The 5,099-nt window shown below is 48.4% G+C and overlaps 1 long non-coding RNA gene across 1 annotated transcript; it reads right to left on the reverse strand.

Annotated features, from left to right (window-relative positions):
• Window positions 1-2,530: 2,530 nt before the first annotated feature.
• On the reverse strand, window positions 2,531-4,800 carry LOC142176610 (uncharacterized). The gene is made up of 3 exons (XR_012705300.1): window positions 3,880-4,800; window positions 3,171-3,791; window positions 2,531-3,077 (listed from the first exon to the last, which is right to left on the reverse strand). It is a non-coding gene; the product is annotated as an uncharacterized LOC142176610 (long non-coding RNA).
• Window positions 4,801-5,099: the final 299 nt, after the last annotated feature.

Here is a 5,099-nt window from a genome sequence, read left to right on the forward strand (position 1 = left end):
GAATCGATCCAGTGAAAAAACTCTAGCAAGAAAAATGCAGAAATTACAAGTTGCGTGGTTCCCCCGTCCTTATTATTACATGTCAATAATAGGACGCAATCTCGGCCTGCGTCGTATGGTGAGATGTATATGTATATATACAAAGCAAAGAAGGCAGGGAATGTTTGTTCCCCCTTTATTTCCTTTTTTGGCAGTTACGGCCCATCGGCCTCCTCCTCATCATTAGATATCAGAGACTTGGCATCAAACTCCACTCCCTTGGCATGTACGATCTCCCACGAGAGATCGAATCCTCTGACATGAATCTCATCGAGGGTCTCCCTCCGGGATCTGTATCTGTCATATTCCATGCTATTGCCTGCACGATCAAGGGCCTTCTTCAGCTTGGCCCTAATAACAGCGACACTTTTTGAATAGGCCGCCATCTTTTGCCTCGCCCATGTGTTATTTATCACGAATTCGGCCTTAATGTTCGCCACTTCGGCTTTCTCCCTCGATAGCTTGGATAAGAGCCTCGTGATCATCTTTGTCCGAGCATAGACTTTCGCACGAGCAGCTTGAAGTTGCGCCTCAAAAATGGATATCGCAGCCTGAGCTCTCTCTTTGCTCTCCGAATGAGCATTAATGCGTGCTCTCTGCTCGGCAGATTCATGATTGGCAGTACCAACCTCGCCCCGGAATACCTATTTCTCCAAGAGGGCCTCCCGAGCACAGCTTCGATCCGGCCCACACCTTAAAGAAACGAGCTCATTTTTCTTCGCAGCGCATAGAAGCCGGAGGGACTTTCCCCTTTCCCGATCTTCCTATAGCTAGGTCTCGTGATGAAGCAGCTCGACATTGAGCCTGTCAAAGCCTGAATGAGAGAAGCTAAGCATATGAAGAAAACAGAAGAAAGTACCGGGCCGGAACATCCTTACCAAGGTCGAAAACTCACCGCAAGGCCAAAACGATGAGCCTCACCGAGGGCCGAAGTTGTGTCCTATAAAGCTTCAGTCCCGGAAGCTGGTCGACTGACCGAATCATTTCCTCTCAGCCGCTACGCAAAAGGTGCCTCACCGCAAGCCTTGTCACACCACGGAACATCTTTCCTTTTGCCAGTACTCCTCGATTCTTGAACTGAGGGTTTCGCCTCGAATGAACTCCTGGCGCCTATAGTAGGAGAACCAAGCAGGTCAGCAAAGAGGAGGCCGCCCCTAAAAAGGAAAATAGCAGGATTGGAAGAGAACGCCAAGCACCTACCATGAAAATTTACCTCCCACCTCCCTTTTGAATGATCTCGCCACCGGTGCCTATTATTAGTCAAGCATGCTGCCAGCTTACGAGACCATTCGGCTAAGTCCGGAACCTCATCAGGCAACCAATGAGTTGCTATAAAAAAAAGACGGAAAGAAATCACAGTGAGTCCGACCTCATATGAAGAAAAAGATAGCTCGAACACAGTGCTTACGTGTGGAGCTCCATTTCTCGGGGAACGGTAAGAATTCTCTGGGGATAATGTCAGTCGTCCGAACTCGAACAAACTGGCTTATCCATCCATGGTCTTCATCCTTTTGACCGCCGATTATAGGAGCTCGAGTACACCTGCGCTGAAGAGCAACTAGGCCTCGGAAGCATAATGGCCAGTACAACCTTATGAGGTGACTAAGAGTGAAATCTATCCCAGCCTTGCCGGCAACGTATCTCCTCGACCATACTATGATCCAGAAGAAGGAATGAACCTGCGCCAACATTACTTGATACCTTTTACAAAAATCAAGCACTAACCAGTTTGGGGAACCTAACACAAGAACGCTGGTATACACACTCAAGAAACCTTCAACATACATCGTGACATTTTCCTCGAGGGAAGGGGCTTGCAGAACCATGCTTTCCCCCATCCACATTTTCCCTGATCGCCCCGAGGTCCTCCTCTACCACCGAAGAGGTAATTCTCGACACGTGCCCCCGGTGGCATGGAATATTGGGAGGTTTTCCCGGTGTAACAACGCTCCTCGAGGTAGTGTACTCCGAACACCGCTCCCCCGATGTCAGAGAAGGGCCACTATCGCCAGCCGAAGGCGAAAACAGGAAGGAGTCCCCTTCGTCTAAGCACCAGACATTGAAGCGGCAACCATGGCCACAATAGAATAATGGGAAGAAGAGGAGTATCTAGGCATAAATCACCTAAAGCAGATAAGTGAAAAAGCTCACAAAGGGCACCTGGCTCTACAGAAGAAATGAAATTATAAAAAAAAGGAAACTGTAGAATCATCGCTTAAGGGAGGGATAGACGAATATATAAGGGCCATGCAACGACCGACCAATTGCCCAAACATGCCAATTAATTTTGGCCGCGTTAACGTCACCCTCCACTTGAGTAATGCAATGGCGGAATTACTCCAGGCTCCCACGTGATTCGTGAAAGCAAGGGGGGCCCGGGGAAACCCCAACGTCGGTCTACAGAAGCTATCAACTCAACCTCGGCAACAAAATACAAAAAGGCTCCGAAGGCCCGATAATCAGTGCCCTGAAGCAAGAAGAACTACCGGAATAATGGCTTCATTCATATGTTAACAAAATAGTCGTACATCTTTGCAGTATTCGTTTCCCGGAGGAGGGAACATATGAAACGAAAAAGAAAGAAAAAGGGGCATACAAAAAAGAGAAGGGAGGCTCGGACACTACTCCTCGCTGCTATACTCTTCGCCCTCATTGGGAACAACTAAACGGTCCAGTTCCTCCTCTGTCATACGGGCCTCGTTCATGTCAGTAGATAACTCGAAGCCCCGGGCTTTGAGTTCTTCCAAGACCTCTCTTCTCCATTTCACCTTGGTATGATCTACGTCACGTACCAGTTTCTGCTCAGCCACCAGGGATATGTCACGAGCCATCGCATGCACCATAGCTGCGTCCGCCTTATAAGTAGTAGCATCTCATTCGATATCGAGCTTAGCCACGGAAAAAGAAACAATCTCCTTACGGGCATCTGCACGAAGGCTCCATGATGTCGCCAACTCCCCGGTCGCATTCTCATTCCAATCCCTAAGCAGGGAGACCTTCGCTTCCAACTCGACGATCCTCGAGCTTCCCTGTTCAACCTTCGTCGAGAAGCAAGACAGCGAATATGTGAACACAAAACACATATAGAGATACCGAGATGAGGATCAGATATAAAAGAAAAAGAAGAATACTTGTGCAGCAATAGCGGTCTTCTCCCGAAGTACCGCCTCTAAAGAGGCTCGATGCTCCTTCAACTCCTGATCTCCTCGAACGCCTCGAGGCTCTGAGTCTTGCAATTTCGAAGCAATGGCATCATGCTCCATCTCGTGGCGTGCAAGTTCCCTACGGAGCCAAGAGATGACACGCTCATATATCTCTTTGCACTATGGCATAATAGGGAAATTAAAAATAGTGGCCCATGCCCTTAGAAGGTTCCGAACTCCGTCCCATCTGAACTCATAGCCCTGCTGGTAGAAGCTACATCGAATCTGGCCGAGTGATTCAAAACCACATAGGCATCCTCATCAATGACCTCCGGCTCCTTAGCCTTGTCGGCCCTTGCTGTCCCGGACTCAGCAGCATCCAACCGGGGCACATGCGAACACCTCTCACTAGGCCTCGACTGCGTCCTCAACGGAATACCATTATCATCATCTTCCCTGCTGACACCAGAATCCAGATCAGAGGTCGGGATAGCAGTCTCGTCATGTCGGGAAACAACCACTCTTATTTTCCTTTTCTTGTTCGTGCCGAGCCCCAAGGCCTCCATTTCACCACCAGGGGTGGCCTCATCAGCATATTTTCTCCAAGGCCTACACCAACACGATGAATGCACAATGCCATTAATTAGATCCTAATGGGAATACAAAATACGAGACACATGTAGAAAAGAAACCTCACCATGGTTCATGGCCACCCAGCGCTTCTCCGCCATGATGGCCCAGGACTGGAGATGATACAGGAACCTCCTATCCAAGCGCTCGATCCACCTCGCCAAGTCTAGGGTCTCCTCGGGATGCCATGGAGAAGATAGAGAAAGTCAACAAGAGGTTATCACGATGCTCGAAAGAAAAATTGAGAAACAATTAGAGGGAAAATATACTTACGCCGATAGTTCCACTGTTCCATTGGACCGGGATAATGTTTGAGGTTTGCACCCGAACAAACCTGCTAATCCACCCCCGGTCCTTCCCTTCATCGACGCTCGTAAAGAAAGGTTTCTTGGATCGTTGCCGAAGCTTGATAAAGCCCTGGTACAGCCGAGGACGGTATAATCTGACTAGATGGTTGAGGGTGAAAAATTTACCTGCGATCTCCTCAGTAAAGTGCCTGAGCATCAGCACAATCCTCCAAAAAGACGGGGTGATCTGGCCAAGGGTCACTTGATACAGAATGCAGAAATCGACGATCACCGGATCGATTTCCAAAGGAGAAGATTTTACGGATTCGTCGGGACCCAGGGTGAACGGATAGGTATACACATAAAGAAAGCGCTCCTTGAAACCAGTAATATCGTTACCAGAGGCAGGAATTTCCACTGTCACTCCATCGACAGTCACTCCTCAAGTTTTTTGAAATTAGTCACAACGCTAATGTATCGAGATACATGCTCGCATCGGCCCAGCATAGACGCGGGAGTCTCGGTGTCAATATCCTTTGATGTATAAAGATCGGGAGGGGTCTACTGCTCCAAAGAAGGGACCAATTTATTCTCCCCCCTAGCCGACTGAGATGATGATGCAGTGTCGTTCCAATGGGGTACCGCCCTGCAAGTCCTGGCCATTAATAATGGTGAAGCCTTTCCGAAAAAAGAGAGAGAGATGAAAATATGTCAAATAAATTGAGATTCCAGTTCCAAAGCAATCAGAGCGTTTTATAGGAATCGATCAGGGATGCAGAAGGGGCGAACCTATAGCAGTTCATGGACTCCTCGATTGCCACATATGACGGTGGCCCCGCACGGTTCCCGAGACTATGGAATTTAATGCTCATTTATGGATGATGTCATGGTAATAATGGACTCGAGGCTAAGATTCAGTAACGCTTCCTATCACTTTGATATAGGAAACACAGAGACTATCTGTGTGCGGTAAAATTGGAGGAGTCTATTTCCCGCCATC

Source organism: Nicotiana tabacum, chromosome 22 (assembly GCF_000715075.1).
Source record: "Nicotiana tabacum cultivar K326 chromosome 22, ASM71507v2, whole genome shotgun sequence".
NCBI classification, from domain to species: Eukaryota; Viridiplantae; Streptophyta; class Magnoliopsida; order Solanales; family Solanaceae; genus Nicotiana; species Nicotiana tabacum.